Source organism: Anabas testudineus, chromosome 17 (assembly GCF_900324465.2).
Source record: "Anabas testudineus chromosome 17, fAnaTes1.2, whole genome shotgun sequence".
NCBI classification, from domain to species: Eukaryota; Metazoa; Chordata; class Actinopteri; order Anabantiformes; family Anabantidae; genus Anabas; species Anabas testudineus.
The window spans coordinates 2,752,379-2,772,590 of NC_046626.1; the positions used below are offsets into that span (position 1 = coordinate 2,752,379).

General features: G+C 41.0%; 1 protein-coding gene across 1 annotated transcript in view; it reads left to right on the top strand.

The window, feature by feature from the left end:
- Nucleotides 1–504: 504 nt before the first annotated feature.
- Nucleotides 505–20,212, top strand: part of dlgap1a (discs, large (Drosophila) homolog-associated protein 1a) — a 109,071-nt gene continuing 89,363 nt past the window's right edge. Inside the window, exon 1 of the mRNA XM_026373572.1 lies at nucleotides 505–630. The gene's annotated coding sequence lies outside the window, so the exon portion shown is untranslated. The remainder of the gene's footprint in view (nucleotides 631–20,212) is intronic.

A 20,212-nucleotide genomic window follows, 5' to 3' on the forward strand; every position in this document is an offset into this window, starting at 1 on the left:
GTGCGAAACATAAATGAGTGCAAATGCTTAAGACTCCAATCACAGACTGGTTGAAGTTGATGGACCCGAGTGATAAATATACTACTGGTATAAAGACAAGTTAGCGTTGCTTCAAATTCCATGCACTAACTGAATGAAACTAGGATAAGTAAGTACCAGAAAGGATTTACCTAGAGGATCATAAGCTTTATACAGGTGAATATTGAAGTCCCCTATAACTAAAAAGTCATCACAATGAGTGACAATGTCAGATGAATGCCCCAAGTTTCATCACAAATTTTGAATAAGAGCCACATGGTTTGTTGTGCACGACAAGGTGGACTAGAATTGAATGGAAAATGTGAATAAATCCATTTTTATTTTCGTCTTTATGTAACACAAGAAATAATTGTGTGCTTTTATTTTTTTGAGCAAAATAGGTTTTCCGGCCACATTCGGTCTGAGTGTGGTTAACTTGCTGCAGGTCACGGACCGTAAGCTTGCGCCTCTTGATGCCCCCACATTCACACGCAGACACACACATTCCAGCAGTGAGTGTCAGTAGTCATCGCCTCGCTTCCAGAGACGGACGTGCTTTTGGATTTAGCGTACTGTCCCTCCGCTCAGCGATGGTGTGAAGAGCTGCTACAGGTAAGCTGGGCTTTAAACCTCTGCTGGTGAATTCGGGTTCGAGCGCGAGACGGGTTCAGGATTTAATAGCTTATCAGTGCGATAGCTACCTATTCACGAATGACTCACACCAATAACAAAGAGCACAGGTAACGATACGGTGGCATTTGTAATGTGCCAGCCACCGGTAAAGGATGTGTGCTTGACGTTCTTTTTTTTCAGCTGCATTGGCGTTAATGGAAGCTTTAACAGCAGCCCTGATACGTGCCATTCTTGCGCGTGGGGAGATTCACGCTGTTGTCGCATTTCACGTTCCAACTGTAACTGAATATGGCCTTGCCAATGTACCAAGTGCAACGTTCGTCTACTTAATACCCCATAAGATGTGATTGAAAACGGTCAAACATTTAGCTAAAAACGTTACACAACACGTTACTAATTTGAATACAAGCCAAAGTTTCTGCATTGATTGAGGTGAAGCTACCGCCCAGACAACTGTTAGCAAACATGATTTTTTTGAATTGTGGGAGAAAATTGTGTTAAATGAATCCACAGCAGAGGGCAAAGAAAGCAGGGAGGTGATGTCTTTGGCAAAATAAAGAGGGTCTTAAATACCCTGGTGTACCGAGTTTGTTTCATTAAAGCCACACCATAAATGCCCGGAAATGTGATGTGACAATGGTACCGTCTCAGACAGACGCCTAATAATCGGGTCCCCTGCTCACGCTCTAATACTTATTAGATGCTGTTGCATTGAATGTATATGTCACTTGCACAGCTGGATGGTTGCTATGGAGTAAGGAGAGCAGCACGTAAGCTTGATATTCAGGCCGATAATTAGCCTGGTCCTAGATTAAACACAGAAGGCTCGTACAATTTTACAAATGCTGTGTGATGCAGTCATTGTCGGTGGGGATGTGCACGCTGTTATCTTCCGCTTCAGTGAGAAGTTGTGAGCTTAGAGGAACTAACGTCAGATGTCGCGCCGAGCTGAGAATGGGAGGACGAGCAGATCCAGCGTGTTTCTAAATCAAGAACACTAACTGGTGATGGTAACAGTGTGGGCAGAGTGTCAGCTCTGAAAGGATACAAGCTTCATCACCATAATCCCACTCAACACGGAGAGCTCATCACGTTAACTTCGTTTGTCTTGTACAATGGACTTATAGAATACACAGTTCTTAACCATTCATGCATTTCTACATGAAATGAGGCTAGAAGCATTTATGTGTGATTGATAAAATGTCAAATTACTGAAAAAAACAACAATGTAATAATTTCATAGATCCTCACAAAATATAAAGCTTGTGTAATATTATGTTCTTAGCTGAATTAAAACATTCTCACATTGTTGACTGGTAGTACTGTGTGTTTCGTATCTTGGCCAGATGTCCATTGAAAGATTTTAAAAATACAATGAAAACATAGCTGCTGGTATCAGTTATTTCTCTTTTTATACTACATAAACAAGCAATAAAAGTTAAAACTTAATCTGATAAAAGGAACAAACTAATCCACTGTTTATGAAATAGCAAACATAACAGAAAAACTGCACAAAAAATGTAAAAAGTGCATAAAAATTTGTCACCAAATATTTTAAACATAAAATAGATAGCTAATGTCAGCTGAAAGGAAAGGACAACATACAGAATCCATCTGTCTGTGTGAAAATGTACACATGGAGGTGTTCTAGGGCATACTTTAAGTGCAAGCACATCTTGTACTCATTCACCCATTTGCACACACAAACACCAATGGCAGAGCTGTCATGCAGCTGGCTTGACCTACAGGTTCAGTGTCTTGCTCAAGGATACTTCAACATGTGACAGGAAGAGCTGGGAATCAAACCACCGACCCCATGATTGGTAGAGGACTGTGCTACCTCCTCTGCCCCAGCTATCTCCTCTCAGATCTGGACCAGGGAATTACTGAGCTCCTGGACAGTAAACCTGGCATCCCTGGATAGACCAAAACATAATGTCCCAGAGGTGATCTATGGCATTAAGGTCAGGTGAATCTGGGGGGCAGTCAATGATATCAATTCCTTCATCCTCCAGGAACTGCCTGCATACTCTCATGAGGTTAGGTGTTGTCATGCACCAGAAGGAACCCAGGACCCACTGCACCAGCGTATGGTGTGACAATGGGTCCAAGAATTTCATCCCAGTACTCAATAGCAGTCAGTGTGCCATTGTCTGTCTTGAAGCAGTCTGTGTGTCCCTCCATGGATATGCCTCTCCAGACCATCACTGACCCACCACTAAACCAGTAATGTTGAATAATATTACAGGCAGAACAATTTTTTCCACAGGTTCTCCCCTAAACACATGTGAACCTGTTTGCTTATGTGAAAAGCACAGGGTGCCAGTGGTGGATCTGCCAATTCTGGCATTTTACGGCAAATGCCAAATAAGCTCCAGGGCAGTGAGTGAAGGCCCCTCTAGACAATGTATGCATATAAATTATTTTGCACAGAAATTGGGCAATATGTATATTTGCTTTTTCCAATCCAGAAGGGAGATCTCTTTGCGAGCTAGAGACACAAACACAGAGAACAAAATTTTCAAAAATTCAATAATAAATATTAAATGTTCTACTACTACTGGTTAATGATTGAGAGTCAATCACCAGTTTTAGCTTACTTATCTTTTGAGGGCAAGTATAGGTGGGAAAACATACAATGTGATGAATTATCCATCCAGCAAAATATACACAGAAATGCATGACTTTCAGCTCTCATTCTGTCTATCTCTCTCTCTCATACACACATACGCTATACCTTCACAAATTAGCAACGTTATTTGTTAATACTCTTGACTTAGATGAACATCAGACCACATTTTATGACAAATTAATGCATAAAGCCATGAAATTACAATGGCTTTTTCTTGCCATTATATGTCCTATTCTTGTCAATCTCAGAAATGCCTAGAAGGAATATACTGTGTATAAAATTGCTGCAGTGTGGGAACACAGTTGCACCTGTATTATTGTCGCCCCTCTATTGCACCCATAATATTGGGGAAATGCAGTAGGTGCAATATTTATATCAGATAGAGAGACTGTGCAGGATAATGTGCTCTATGTGTATGAGGTTTTGTTGCTTTTTGGTGGTTGCTTAAGTACAAATTGAGAGAACAGCTTGTCTTGGACCTTCTTTAAACTTTTTCAATAGAGTAGTTGATGAGTCACTTGTGGTGTCAGAGAGAATTCCTGTTGGTGCTTTCACAGCTCTTGATTTTGATGTGCTGCCTAGACAACACATATCATGTGAACACAAGTGGCTTGACACTTAAAATATGATGTGACAAATTCTGTCTTAACGGCCTGTTACTCCTCCACTATTGAACTCAGTGTGTGATCAGTGAAGTATTTCGTGATATAATTTCTGTTTCAGGGTTGTAGTTACTATTAATGACCTGTTTAATATGTTACTAAATAAGCCTATTAAGAAAGAAAAAGCCCACAACTTACATCTTCAGATGACCTGATGTGGATAGCTTTACACACATTCAATGATTGACAAACATTTATGTAGTGCTTCTGTGTATTAGAAAATGTGGATTACCTTTTCCAACAGTGATATTGAGAACAGGTGAAAATGACAAAAAGCATGTAAATTTTTTTTCACATATTTTCTTCCTTTACAAATCTTGCCTCTAAACAGCCACTAGTGGTTGTTGGTGGTTTTACATCACACGTCCTTTTTGATAGTTCGTGTTACACAGTGATACCTCTTACCTCATGTAGACAGGCTTTCCACATATGTGTGGAATGCGTACACACAGACAATATTATTATCATCATCGTTGAAAAAATGTTAGTATCAGCTGATCTGAGATTCACATTTAAAAAGCAAACAGGTAATGGACAGGCATGGGGAAATATCATCTAGGTAACTGTTCACAGATGGCATAGTTCTCTCAGACACAAATGGGTTGCCAAATATCCTTGAGCAAGCATTACTATACCTGAGCGTCCTGCCCAAGTAAATTCTATGTGGAGACACTTTTGTAAAATGCTCTTAACAGACCAAAGTGCTGAGGTTTACGTGGGGGCATCACAGGTTGTCAACATTGTGGGGGAGCTTGGTCATCTGGGAAAGCAACACAACTGACACACTTAAAGGGCTCCTATTAAGCTTGCAATTTTTTGGACATTTTAATACATTTATATGACGCATTTATATGATGCTGGGGTGCATTACATCCTTACTGCAGGACAGTAAGGATGTAAGGACCCCTTGACACACACCGAGTATGCAAGAAGTGCATTTCCTCCTTTTTTCAGATTTTTCTGTTTAGTTTGATCCTCTCCCAGTACGGTCTATTCACAATCCTTCACATTGTCAACTTAGACTAGGGTTGATGTCATATAATCCCACCTCGGGCTCAAACACTCAAACGCTCCAAACACTGCCCACAGAAACTTGCAGTTCATCGTTTTTTGTCCTCGTCTCACTCTGCGAACAGGAAAATTGAAGAAGCATATATGACCCATGTATTTTGGATCGTGATAATACAATTTATAATGCAGTGATAAACAATGATAATGCAATGTTAGCTCGGTTCTAAGTAGGTTTGCATTTTTAACTGGTAATCTTTGTCAATGATGATTTAGAACTTCATTCAGCTTGCTTTCTATAATAGATGCCTAGTTGAGTTTCATATACTTGATACTGCTCCCAGCTCAGATTTTTCATCTCAATTGGCAAGAGAGGCAGCGGGACCGATTCTCCTGACTTGAACTGTTTGCTGACTATGGGCATTTAAATTTAAATGGGAAATACTAACTGCCCCTGCTCTGCCAACAGATGATTACCTGGATCAGGTGTTTTCTTCCAGCTTCTGATTGAATACACCGGATCCAGGTAATCAGCTGTGGGAAGGGCAGAGATTTTAGGAAAACTAGCAGAACAAGGGGTCCTTACATCCTTACTGTCCTGCTGTGCATGTAGCCTGAAAATTTCACCTTCTTAGACCTGTGAGAAGCTAACATTAGCAGTGTTAGCTGTTTACCATTACTGACTACATTCAGCAGGCTAACCCAGAACTAACAAAACAAAATACTTTCAAATGGTAACACTTACAGCTTCAAACTTTGAATGAGACCCAAGGTTAGATAGCAGAATAAGTCCAAGAGAACAAGAAGGACGCTATAGCTAGACCTCCGCTACATCATTCTCTGTGCTTCCGTGGTAAGGCTTATTTACATACTAAGAGACACACCCCAAAAACAACAACAAACTATCAAAGAAAAGCAAACAAAATATTGTGCGGCCTTCAAACAATTGTTTAAATGAATGGGTGTAACAGTCTCGTGCTGAATCAGCTGGTCAGAGCCTCTACAGTTTGGTGCAGAGGGTGGGAGGGGTTATCCATGATGGATGTTAGTTTAGCCAACATCCTCCTGTCCGCCACCTCCTCGATGGACTCCAGTGTGCAGCCCAGGACAGAGTCGGCCTTCTTAACCAGTTTGTTAAGTGTCTTCCTGTCTCTGCCTGTACTGCCCCCTGCCCAGCACACAACTCCATAAAGGACTACTTAGGCCACTACAGTGTCGTAAAAAGTCCTTAGCAGTCTGCACACACCAAAAGACCTCAGTCTCCTCAGCAGGTGAAGGCGACTCTGGCCCTTCTTGAACAGAGTGTCCGTGTTGCTAGATCAGTCCAGTTTATTGTTAAGGTGAACACTCAAGTATTTAGATGTGTCCACAGTCTCAGTGTCTGAGCCTTGGATGTTCACAGGTGAGTGTGGTGGAGGGGACCTCCTGAAGTCAAGAACTAGCTCCTTTGTTTTGCTGGTGTTTAGGATCAGGTGGTTATTTTCAGACCAACCTACAAAGTCAGGGATGACCCCCCTGTACTCCTGCTCATCCCCCCCGGATACACAGCCAACAATGGCACTGTCATCTGAGAACTTCTGCAGGTGACAGTGGTGGGAGTTGTATTTAAAGTCCGATAAGTACAGTGTGAACAGAAAAGGGGAGAGCACAGTCCCTTGAGGTGCCCCCATGTTGCAGACTACTACATCATCAGACACACAGTCACGCAGCCTCACAAACTGTGGCCTGTCTGTGAGGTAGTTAATGGTCCAAGCAGCCAGATGTTGGTCCACACCTGCCACCTCCAGCTTCCTCCTCAGCAGTGATGGCTGGATGGTGATGAAATGCTCCCAGGGGACTCCAGGTGAGATAGGGCCCGATGCTGCAGGTAGATGACGGTGTCATCCACCCCGATGCCTGGTCGATATGCAAACTGCAGCGGGTCCAGTGCTGAGCTCACCTGGGTGCGGAGGTGGCTAAGGACGATCCTCTACATAGCCTTCATCAAGTGGGATGTTAAGGCGACGGGTCTGAAGTGGTTCAGCTCCTTAGGATGAGTTACTTTTGGAACTTGAACCAGGCAGGAAGCCCTCCAGAGTACTTTCTCCAGGCTGAGGCTCATATTAAATATGGACAGGACCACCTCACAGAGCTGGTCTGCACACTCCCTGAGGAGCCTGGAGCAGATGTTGTCAGGGCCTGTTGCCTTTCTGGCCTTTGTCCTCCTGGCTCAGGATGAGGCAGAGGGGGGTGGGCGGTGGCTGGTCTGGAGCTGTGGGTTGTTGAGGGGGTCCCTTTATTGCGGTCGGAGGAAGGGCAGACTGGACTGCTTGGTGCTGAGGTGTGAACAGCTGCAGCTGGGAGGAGACACCTGGACTGAAGAGGTGTGAAGAGGGGGCCGTGTCGATGGAGACTGGGGGCTGGGCAGAATCAAATCTGTTAAAGAACAGGTTTAGTTCATTTGCCCAGGCTTGGTCACCTGTGACCTGGTGACCATTTCGAGCCTCACTGTGGCCTGAGATGTGTTTTAGACCTCTCCACACATCACGGACGTTGTTCTGTTCGAGGTGATGCTCCAACTTCTTCCTGTAGCTGTCTTTGCACCTTCTGATTTTGTATTTTAAATCCCTCTGTACTCTGCACAGTTCCTCCTTTCCCCTAAGACAAAGGCCCTCCTAGTAGGGCCTTCAGCTCTACTCTGTAGAGTGATCCAGGGCTTATTGTTCGAGAAACACAGCACTGTCTTTGTTGGCACGGTGTTTTCCACACAAAAATGTGTGTAGTCCGTGATGCAGTGTGTGAGACTGTCAATGTCCTCCCCATGAGAACTGCGGAGAACATCCCAGCCTGTGGTGTTAAAACAGTCCTTTAGTTGCTCTGTTGCCTCCTCAGTCCAGATCTTCACCGTTTTAACCTGTGGTGTCTGCTGTTTCACCACTGGAGTGTCAGCAGGGGAGAGATGAACCAGGTTGTGGTCAGAACGTCCTAAAGGGGGGAGGGGGGCAGAAGTATATGCGTTCTTGACGTTAGCATATAGGAGGTCCAGAGTCTTATTGTCCCTTGTGTGGCAGTTTACATACTGGGTGAAGTTGGACAGGGTGGGGGAGAGGGGGGTGCAGGCATGGTTAAACTTCAGAGATCAGAATCAGGGCCTGCGGGTGTTGTGTCTGCAGCTGGGACATGGTGCTGTGCACGTGCTCACAAGCGACAGCAGCGTCGGCCGACGGAGGGATGTAAACAGTGAAACGTCACGACTAAAGTGTTGTTCTTTAACAGTGATGTGGTCCGGGTTACACCATCTGTCGTTCACGAACACCGCCAGTCCGCCGCTTTTCTTCTTTCCGCTCTGTGCCACGCTCCGGTCCGCCCGCACCAGCGTGAATCTGTTGACGGAGACCACAGAGTTTGGTGTGTCTCGGTGAAGCACAGCAGGCTGCTCTCCCACTAATGCTCTCTGCATTAGTGCCGTTAGCTCGTCCAGCTTGTTTGAGAGAGAGCGGACGTTTCCCATAATTACAGATGGTAGGACTTGTACCTCCGTCTTCTCTCCCGGCGTTTAACTCCAGCTCTGCAGCATCTTCGTTTTCTCTGTAACTCTGCTGGGATTTCTGGCTTTTCAGCATGGAAAAACTCAGCTCGGCTAAGATCTAACAGCTGGCCTTGAGTGTAAACAATGGTACTGCATCCTAAAAATTTGTGATACACACCTATCATTCACACCTACTCTTATTATTTCCCATCACTCTTATTATTGATTTGCCATCATGCAGTGATTACATTTTACAACTGTGTAGGCCATAACATTGAAATAATTTTGTCTTATGATCTCTACCCTCAAATGTGAATATCTGCAAACCAAACTGAATGGGATTTGAGCCAGTCTTGCTTACTACATGTTGCTGCCATTATTTTCAATTACAAAAGGCCTAAGGCATCTAAGCTAGCTCCTCTCAGTCTGGAGGCGCAGAATGTCTACTCCTAGCTCCTCACCCTACCTCTAAGGTTGTGCTCAGGCACACTGCAGAGGAAACTAATTTTGGCTGCTTGTATCCAGGACCTCGTCCTTTTGGTCATAACCCAGAGCTCATGGCCATAGGTAAGAGTAGAAACATAGATTGACTGGTAAGTTGAAAGCTTCACCACAACAGACCAGTACATCGACTGCATTGCTGTTGCCATCTGTCAATCTAAAAGTACATTTTTCCCTCACTCATGAACTAATGAACAAGACCTAGAGCATGTCAAGCAGCATTTTATAAAATGGGCTAAATAATGTTTTTTAATGTTATATACAGTATATATAGTATAGTATAGTATATAGTGGCAAGAAAAACTTTGTGAACCTTTTGGAATTCTGCATTAATTTGTCATAAAATGTGCTCTGATCTTCATCTAAGTCACAACAATAGAAAAACACAGTCTGCTTAAAATAATACTACACAAACATTATATGTTTTCAAGTTTTTATTGAACATTACATGTAAACATTCACAGTGCAGGGTGGAAAAAGTATGTTGGACTTAATAACTGGTTGACCCGTCTTTGGCAGCAAACCAAACATTTCCTGTAGTTGCAGATCAGATCTGCACAACGAACTGGAGTAATTTTGGACCACTAATCTTCACAAAACTGTTTCAGTGTAGCAATATTCTTGGGATGTCTGGTGTGAATGGCTCTCTTAAGGTTATGCCACAGCATTTCAATCAGGTTGAGGTCAGGACTCTGACTGGGTCACTCCAGAAGGTGTATTTTGTTCTGTTGAAGCTATTCTTTTGTTAAATTGCTTGTATGCTTTGGGTCATTGTCATGTTGCATCACCCATCCTCTGCGGAGCTTCAGTTGGCGGACAGATGGTCTTACATTTTCCTGCAAAATGCCTTGATAAACTCTGGAATTCATTTTTCTATCAATGACAACAGTCCGTCCAGGCCCTGAGGCAGCAAAGCAACCCCAAGCCATGATGCTCCCTCTGCCATGTTTTACACTGGGGATGAGGTTTTGATGTTGGTGTGCTTTGCCTTTTTTTCTCCACACATAGTGTTGTGTGTTTTTTCCAAACAACTCAACTTTGGTTTCATTTGTCCACAGCATATTTTGCCAGTAGTGCTGTGGAACATCCAGGCGCTCTTTTGCAAACTTCAAACTTGCTGCAATGGCTTCCTCCATGGTGTCCTCCCATGTACTCCATTCTTGTTTAATGTTTTCCTTATTGTAGATGTGTCAACAAAAATGTTAGCATGTGCCAGAAATTTCTGTAAGTCTTTAGTTGACACTCTAGGATTCTTCTTTACCTCATTCATCATTTTGCGCTGTGCTCTTGCAGCCTAGGGAGAGTAGCAACAGTGCTGAACTTTCTCCATTTGTAGACAGTCTGTCTTACCGTGGACACATGAACATCAAGGCTTTTGGAGATACTTTTGTAACCCTTTCCAGCTTAATGCAAGTCAACAATTCTTGATTGTAGGTCTTCTGAGAGCTCTTTTCTGAGAGGCATGGTTCACATCAGGCAGTGCTTCTTGAAACCAGTAAACCCAAAACTGGTGTGTGTTTTTAAAGGGCAGGATAGCTTTCAGCAACACATCCAATATCAGCACACTGATTGGACTCAAGGTTGGCTCACTCTTGGCTCCAATTAGCTCTTGGATAGGTCATTAGGCTAGGGGTTCACATACTTTTTCCACCCTGCACTGTGAATGTTTACGTTATGTTCAATAAAAACATGAAAACATATAATGTCTGTGTAGTATTATTTTAAGCGGACTGTGTTTTTCTATTGTTGTGACTTAGATGAAGATCAGAGCACATTTTATGACAAATTAATTCAGAAAACCATGAAGTTTTTCTTGCCACTGTATAATAATGTTTGAGATGCCAGTGCCTGGCGGAATGTATAGTGTGACACAAACACAATTTTGTGACATACTGCAAAATTGTGGACAGGTGACATAGATCACATTTAAAAAATATATTTTTAAATAAAAACCAGATAAACTACATGATTGATAGGGGTGGGTCAAAATCTTTATATGGTGAAAGCTCACATTTGTTACATTTTGACTTGACAGACAGGAAGGAGACAACAACACTATGTCTTGTTAAAACAAGTTTTATTTAGAGATGGGTAGCCCTCAGGGCTAATGTGGCCACATTTCTGATAGCTACCGTGGCTTTTGTTAATTTCTGTCACGCTCCAAAGCAATTTGGATTTTTCGGGCTAATTACACAATGGGACAGTCAGGACATTGTTTGAAACTTTTACTCTTTAAACTTCTTATTTTTCTTTAAACTTTTTACATTTCTAAATTTTAATGGTAGTACAGTATGGATGTTGGAAAAGTTTCATATTTGTCTGACACCATTATAAGTTAGTGTAGCTCAGTTGTCTCTGCTGCTACCACTAAATATCCGTAGTCCTGCTGCTGTGTCTTTGTGACTTGTAGTGCGACCATGCCTTGTTTTTTTTTAACTTCATTAATAGTTCACAAACGTTTGCTGCTCACCATGATCTATATGGTTTTTCAGCAGAAAAATGTACAGGCACATTTCAGGGACACCAAAGGCTGTGCATTTGAAAGACTTTTTTTCTTTTAATGTGTGGCTTTATGCTTGTGAGTTGAGTATTAGTACATTTATTCATACATGTTTACTTCATTGATCTTTCAGAGACGCAATTTCTAATGTGCCTTTTTTCATTGAAAATGTTTTAAATTGAATTTTCACCTTTATATGTATCACTACTGCACAGCTGATGTGTTGATTATACCAGTGCCCCTATCTAAGTACTGATTTAAGTTAAACATTGTGTAGAGACTTTGTGCTGTGTGTTTGATTACGTTACACAGGCTTTAGTGCCAGTTTCTGGTAATAATTGATTTGCATTTTGATATACATATTGTACTGGCTACTACATATAGCAAGTTGGTATATTTATGTTTATTTACTATAATAATACACAATGTATGGGGTGAAGTAAAAAACGGTCTTGTGAAGAGTAAAGAAACAAACAAAACAAGGAAACAAGTCAAGGTATATGATAAAAAAAAGATTTTTATATTTGCAGTCAGTTAAATTAATTTTCAGTTCTTTTTTATTTTTTTTATCTGCTTAAAGGCAGTCCTGAGATAATTTTAAACAAAAAGGCAGTATATAAATAAAGCAATAGTAACATATTTAAATAAAGCAATAGTAACTTCAGTTATGTCATAATTATTACAATCCCAGTTCTCAAAAAGTTGTGTAAAAAATACAAATAAATCAAATGTTTCAACTGAGAATATGTACTCCAATCTTGTAATATAAGTCCATAAACATCTGGGAACTGTAGGAGACCAGTGCATTTGCTTGAAGGAGAGATGAGGGAATGAGATCCCGAGAACAGGTGGAAGCATGTTTTGATGTTTTCATGTACTGTAAGTAAGATAAGATAGGCTTTTATTAATCCCACAGTGGGGAAATTCCTGTGTTTACAGCAGCAGAGGGAAATAGAAACATGCACGAAAGGATAATTAAAAACACACAGAAAGAATACCTGTAAAATTATATATATTATTTAATATATAAAATATATTAATATTAAAGTAACTTTAAGTCTGTAGCTTTTGCTGTATACTTCGGGTCATTGTCTTGCTGGGAAAAGGATTAGGATTGTACTATATTTTGCCGCATTTATCTTACCCTTTACCTTAACAAGCCTTCCAGGGCCACAGCATGATGCTGCCACGTGTTTGGGATGGTGTGTTTGTGGTGACTTGCAGTGTTTAGTGTGTGCCAAACATAGGGTCTTGTCTGATGGCCAAAAAGCACCATTATGGTCTCATCAGACCAAAGAACCCTCTTCCACTGGACCATGGAGTCTTTTACATGCCTATTGGCAAACTCAATTCGTTATTTAACTTGAGTTTTCTTCAACAGTGCCACTCTCCCCTAAAGCTTTGACTGGTGAAGAAACGGGGCAACAGTTGTTGTATGTACAGTCTCTCCTATGTTAGTTGCTGAAGCTTGTAACTCCTTTAGAGTAGTCATCGGTGTGTTAGTGGCCTATCTCACTAGTCTCCTTGCACAATCACTCAATATTTGTGAACGGTTCGTTCTAGGCAGATTTAGAAGTACCATATTCCTATCATTTTCTGATGATGCATTTCACTGAACAACAGGGGATGTTTAGTACCTTTTGTATCCATTCCCACACTTATGCTTTTCAATTACCTCTTCTCTGAGTTTATGGCAGTGTTCTTCATGGTGTAATGGTAGCCAGGAATACTGAATGACCAGTGACGTGATCTTCCAGACATAAGTTTCTTTATACTGCAATCGTTTGAGACTCATTCACTGCACTCACGTGATCCCCATTTCACTAATTGTGGGACTACTAGCACCAAATACCTGGAGCTCTGTTGGATTAGGTCATTTTAAAGGGGGTGAATATTAATGCATACAACGATTTCACCTTACATATTTTTATTTAATTGACATTACTTTAAAGGTGTTTTGTTGGTGTTCAGGAGCAGATGGCTTGCTCACACCAGTCCACAAAGTCATTCCCCCTAGATACACTGCCAATAATGCCGATGTCATCAGAGAATTTCCTTTACATGAGGTCTGCTGTGTAAAGGGTGAACAGGAAGGGGGAAAGCCTTTCTTACTGTGGTCCATCTGTGAGGTAGTTGATTGTCCATGCAGCCAGATGTTGATTCATGCCTTCCTCCTCCAGCCTTCCCTTCAGTAGTGATGGCTGGATGTTTGGTTGAAAGCACAGGAGAAGTAAAAGAACAGGACTCTCACAGTTCTCCTGGGGGACTCATGGTGAGACGGGGCTCAATGCAGCAGGTAGATGATGGCGTCATCCACCCCGGAACCAGGTTGCAATAGTAATCCTAGTGATCCTTAGGAAGAAAACTCTCTTCGTCTCATTCAGCAGGGTCTTCAGCTCAGGGCTCACCCAGGGCAAGTTGTTGGGAAAACACAGTATATTCCTGAATGGCTCAGTGTTTTCCACACAGAGGTTTATGTAGTTTGTGATAAAGTGTGTAAGACTGTCAATGTCTTCCCCATCTGGAATGCAAAGAATGTCCCAGTCAGTGTTGGTAAAACAGTCTCTCAACTACTTGCCTCCTCTGTCCAGATCTTCACTTCTCTGACCTGTCGTCCCCAGAAATGAATATGAGAACCTGTGGGTTCTGTGTCTGCAGCTGAGGTCCAGGGAGGGATATCAACAGTCAGCACCACTACATGTGAAACTCTTGCGGGATGTAATACACTAACTGCTTGTAGCTCAATATCCCAGTTACAGAGTTGTTCTTTACCAGTGATGTGCCCAGGGTTATGCCAGACCCTCTCCCTTGCGCTTCCTCTGCCTCCAGTCTGCATGAACCCTTGTAAAACGGTCTAAGAAGACCACCAGTGTGTTCTGGTTCAGTCAAGTCTCAGTGAAATACACACACAGTAAAAAAGGCTGCTCTCCCTTGACTTCCGCTGCAGCCTCATTAGCGCTGTTAGCTTGTCCATCTTATTTGGGAGGGAGGACGTTTTCCCATGGTAACATATAGTAAACATGGCTTGTACCTACATTTACATTTACATTTAGTCATTTAGCAGACACTTTTATCCAAAGCGACTTACAAGTGAGGAACAAGGCAAGCACACAAAATCTAAGTCAAGAAGAAACAACATCAAAGCAAAGTGCTATCGAAAAAGTGTTACTGTTTCAAGAGATGTGAGAATGAAAGGGTAGAATTATTATTATTATTATTATTATTATTTATTTTTTTTGCAAAGGAAAAAGGAAGATGCGTAAGAGTTCTGTTTTCAGCAGTTTTTTAAAGATTGCAAGTGAGGTGACTGAGCGTGCAGAGATAGGCAGCTCCACCATCGTGGGATCACTGAGCTGAACAGTTTTCCTTGGTGTCGACTGTGTGGTGCTGGTACCACCAGACGACGACCTGTTTGTACCTTTTTTCTCTCTTGGCACTTCACACCAGATCAACAGCGTTGCCTTTTCCTCTGTATCTCTCCAGGAATCTCTGGCTTCCAGGCATATAGAAGTTTGACATGGCTGAGAGATAACAGCTGTGCAAAAATAACAAAGTTACTAATTGTAAATAGGTGTACTTGTCCAGCCTTCTCTTGGCCCCATCCCAACTTTTTTGGAACCTGTTGCTGCCATCAATTTCATTGATAGAAATTATTTTTTCAGTGGTACACAATGGTATTACATTGATTGTTATGAAAGAAAGATATCAATACTGTACAGATACTTGGAACATGTTGCTGCCATCAATTTCATTGACAGAAATTATTTTTCAGTGGTACACAATGGTATATGAAGGAAAGATATTAATACTCTACAGATACTGCACGTCCCTGACAATAATTTTGGAAAAGTCACAAAAGACAGTTAAAAGAGTGCCATTTACTTTTAGTATTTTAGTCCAACCATGGTTTTCATTGACAAGACGGTAGTTTCCTAGTTACTAAAGTCAAAAACCATAACCTTTAAATATAATGCACCTCTTTCAAATATTTACACAGAATTACACTTTACATAGTAAGGTTAAGATCTGAATTGTTGAAGTGGTAAAATGTACACCTTAAATGTGCCTTTATTTGTAATGAGCAAACTCCATGATTGATGCCTCACTGTTCTTTTGAAGCCATCTGCATCAGTGCCTAGTGTCTGAAGTGCAGTATTTTGTTTTACTGTGATAAATTGTACATAATCTAGCTGTGTGGTCCAGCAGATGTATTATCAGATTTTATATTTCTGCCTTCATACAGAAGGTAGACTCTGCTGCTCTGCTTCCTGCTACATTTAAGCTTTAGTCCTCCAATTTCCCCTTTTGTTTTTTTGCTTAATATAAGTTATATTAAAGCAATGGAGCTTCACCCATATAGGCTGGAAAGTATAAGTAGTATTTAAATCAAAATGCTAAAAATGTTTCATTTAGTGATTCGGCAGATACTTTTTTTCAAAGTGACTTACAAGTGAGGTACAAAGACGCACACAAAAAAAATTTAAACAAAAAAAGTTAGGGAACAGGTAAAGTATAGTGCAATGAGATTTAGTTTTTCGTTTTATGAGTTATAACTGCAAGAATACAAGAACTGTATTTCCTTTAGGTGCATAGAAAGCTGTAGAAAAATTTCTGTCTGTTAAGAATATGTGGCTCATGACAAGCTTCATTCATCGAAGAGTTTCATCAAAGAGTTTGATAGTTTATGCCACCATAATGGTACAACTGAGCTCAAAAGGCTTTGGGATGTATTGTTCTTTGGTGTGGGGACTACTAGACGCTCTTTGTTGGCAGAGTGAAGTGGCAGAGATTGTAGACTTGGAGAATTGTGTTGAGGTAGGAAGGTTCAGTTGACCAGTGTCAGAGCTTGTCAGAGCAGTTGCTAGCTAGTGCAGAGATATGGTCAAAATTGAAATGCTGCTGCATTTTGCATCACCTAGAGAGGTTTGATACCTTACACTGGTAGTCCTGATAGTAGCACAGTGAAATAGTAGTCAAGATGAGATACAGAATACTGCCTGCAAGAGTAGTTGATATATTCACAAATGTAGCATCTGATCTTTGTGAAGGCAAACGTCTTATGTTTTCAGAAAATGGTATGATCAATAAGTGAGTAAGCAATGGCAGAAAAGTCCATGTAAGTGAATGATAATGGGCCGGTATGACATTCTGATGGTACAGTAACTTTGAGAGGGGGCTTACCTCCTTCGGCCATCATACAGAGCTACCTGACTGCTCTCGCGAACAGGAGGGAGCAGGGCGGTGTTATACGCTGCAGATAGATACATTTCCTGAAATAAACTTTTCCGGACCACCGATGAGATTCAATAAGGGAGTAGTTTATTTTCTCCTGCGCAAGGGAGCATGCACTCCTCAGCACAGCAGCTGACAGAGGCACACTCAAAGTATCTAACACATACAGTTCTTTTTATAGGCTTTTAGATGGGAGGTCGATGTTTTTCTCTTTGTAAGTAAAGAAGTAACAAATGGCAGCTGTGACATTGCAGTTAGTTTTCAAGGTGAATTCCATCCATTCTCTACGATAAGAATTCAGGTACACTCTCAAAAGGACAAAGGCATGCTTCACAACAGCTACTTCAAGTTATAAACTCTTATGAGAAGCAGAAATGTAAAATAATAACTTTATTTTAGTTATTATTATTATTATTGTAACAGCTGCACAGCACCTGAGGGAGACAGCACTATCTCTTTTTGACATATCTTTTACAATAGCTGATACTGCTTGAATGGTATGATGGAACATTTTTGTGGTTTGTGGTTGACCTTTTGCAAGCAAATAATCACCCACTTCTTGTGAGCAGTTTCCTCTTGAGTAGTGGACAAGAAATCCTGTCAATAGGTGGAAAAGTCTCATTGAGAGTTAAAAAAATTGCTTGATTGTAGTGATTGCTTCAAACGTTTTTGCAACAAAATGTTACATTTCAGACCTTCTCCTATTGCCCTGTCTCATCAACAAAATGATCAGAACCTGAAAAAGATAGCACTCACAATTTGGTTTTAAAACTAAAAAGTCTGTTGCAAACATTTAGAAATTAGAGCTGAATGTAAAAAAGGAAAAAAAAAATCCATCCTACTTTTCACTGTTACAATGTTTCTAGTTTTGAGATGTGTTTTCAAACATACAACTCTGTACTTTTAAATGAGTTTCAGCGTCTGTGTTTTTTTTTTTTTAACTGTCAGGGTGGATGTGTGTAACACTATAGTTCATCCATAATAAAACATCCATACTTAGTTACTGTAGCTTTTTAGATTGTTTATTGTTTTTTAGATTGTCTGCTTCTGGCAGAGTCTACATCTGCCAAAAGTAATTAGTAACTAAAGCTCTTAAAATGACGTAGGTCAGTATAAGTGTAAAAAAAGTCAAATTTAGATAAAATAGGAATACTGCAGTAACAGACACGTGCCTACAAATTGCAACTGAGTATGTTACATCCTGAGAAGGGAGAAAATCAAGAAAGATGACGCACACGGACTTCAATCTATGGCATCTTTATGAAGAATGAAGCTACCGCGTTTCCCGTTTCTGTCTGAAACATTAACACTTTTTCTAATCTTAACATATTTCTATTATTTCAAAGAATGACCAACTCTACGAATAAACTCTGCATCCTCTATACTATTCTCTCAATCCAAACGTATTCAAATTTTAACAATATTGTTTTAGGCTTCATCATCTATTACCTCTATGAGAATTTCCATCTGCCACCAAATGTGTACATGTAACTGATTACTTACTGTCCTATTAGTTAGGCCTGGAGAAGCATTTAACAAACACAGTGTGACACAATCCACTACTCAAGAAAGAATATTGTGATGTTGCACATCAAATTAAACAGCAGAACCTGGGCTAAAGGACCACACAGTAAATGTTTTATATATGCTCCAAACACATCTCAAATAACCACTAAATGAATTATTAAATATCAAACTTCATACAACACTGCTTTGACAACTCAGTGACCACATTTTGTCCTCTACTGCTACAACACAGGAACACACAAAATACACCTCAAATGAATGCAGAGACGGATTCTGAAGAAATATGTCAAATATGAAATATGTCATACTACACCAAAGCATCAGGGAGATAGAAAGAATAACAACAACAGAAATCGCTTCGATAAATGATAGTTGTAAAAATGATCTTGCCTTTGTTGTTTTGCTGTGAAAAGTTTAACAGTAAAAGCATATATATCCAGTTACACCTATGTCTGTGTGTTACACTCAAATCATTCCAGGCATCTCTGATGGGCTTTAGGACCCTGGGGGAAGCATTACAATATACGTATGCAGAGATATAGCCCTGCGTATTTGCATTTGCATCTGCATAAATGGTGATACCGAAATTAACGGTTCTAACGGTCAAACAAGATAAGATCAAACTTTATTGATCAGACAGCGCGAAATTCACTCTGTAAGCAGCCTACAGAGACATTTAATGTGCAAGTAAGAAAAGTAAATATAAAAATAATACAGGTATTTAAAACATGTTTACAAAAATGTTGATAGAATTGTGTAGTGATATCTATCAGATATATTAATAAATCTATTTCAAATTGAAACAGAATGATCGGTGTGGCTATGATAGTAGTATGATCAGAAGAATGCAGTTAATCTGTTGAGTTGTACCGTGTCAGAGGGGTGGGCATGAAAGATCTGTGGTAACACCCCATTCTACACTGGGGTTGTATTGGTCTGCTGCTGAAGGAGTTGCACATAGCCTCCACTGTCTTATGCAGTGGGTGAGAGGTATTGTTCATAATGGATGTCAGCCTGGCTAACATCCTCCCACCTCCTACACAGAGTCTAATGGGCAGCCCAGGACAGAGCTTGCTTGTCCCGGTCTGTGCTCACTGCACCCCAGCAGTCTACAGTGTAGTGGACAACTGAGGCTACCACAGAGTCATAAAAACTCTTTAGCAGAGACCTGCACACTCCAAAGGACCTCAGTCTACTCCAAATATGAAGGCAACTTTAGCCCTTCTTGTACAGGGCATCAGTGTTGTGGGACCAGTCCAGTTTATTTATTAGGTGAACAGCGAAGTACTGAAAGTTGTCCACCATTCCTATGTCCAAGCACTGGATGTTCACCGGTGTGTGAGGTGGTGTCTTTCTTCAGAAGTATATCACCATCTCTTTTGTTTTACTGGTGTTCTCTCACCAGTCCACACAGTCCATGATGATGTACTCCAGCTCATTCCCCTCAGACAAACAGCCAACAATGACTGAGTAATCAGAGAACTTCTGGAAATGGAAGCTGCTGGTGTTGTATGTAAAGTCTGAAGTGTATAGGGTGAAAAGGAATGGGACGAGCACCGTACTCTGGGGGGCCCAGAGCTGTAAACTAACACCTCAGATATACAGTTACGTAACCTCATGTACTATGGCCTGTTGGTGAGGTAGTCCATTGTCCATGCAGTCAAATGTCCATACATTCATGCTTCTTCCAGCTTCCCTTAGAGTATTGCTGGCTGAATGGTGTTGAAAGTGTACGAGAAGTAACAAAACATGATCCTTACAGTGGGTTCAGCAGTCTCAAGGTGAGTCAGCACCTTGTGTAGCAGTTAGATGGTGGCAATCATCCACCCCGATCTTGGGCCTGTAGGCAAACTGCAGCAGATCAATTGCTGTGTTCACCACGGGGCAGAGATGGCTGAGGATGAGTCTCTCCATCCAGTTGTATTTGGATGTACAGTGGAAGTGTTTCTATTGAGAACTTCCTTATAGTGTTAGTGGAAAAAGTAAGTAAA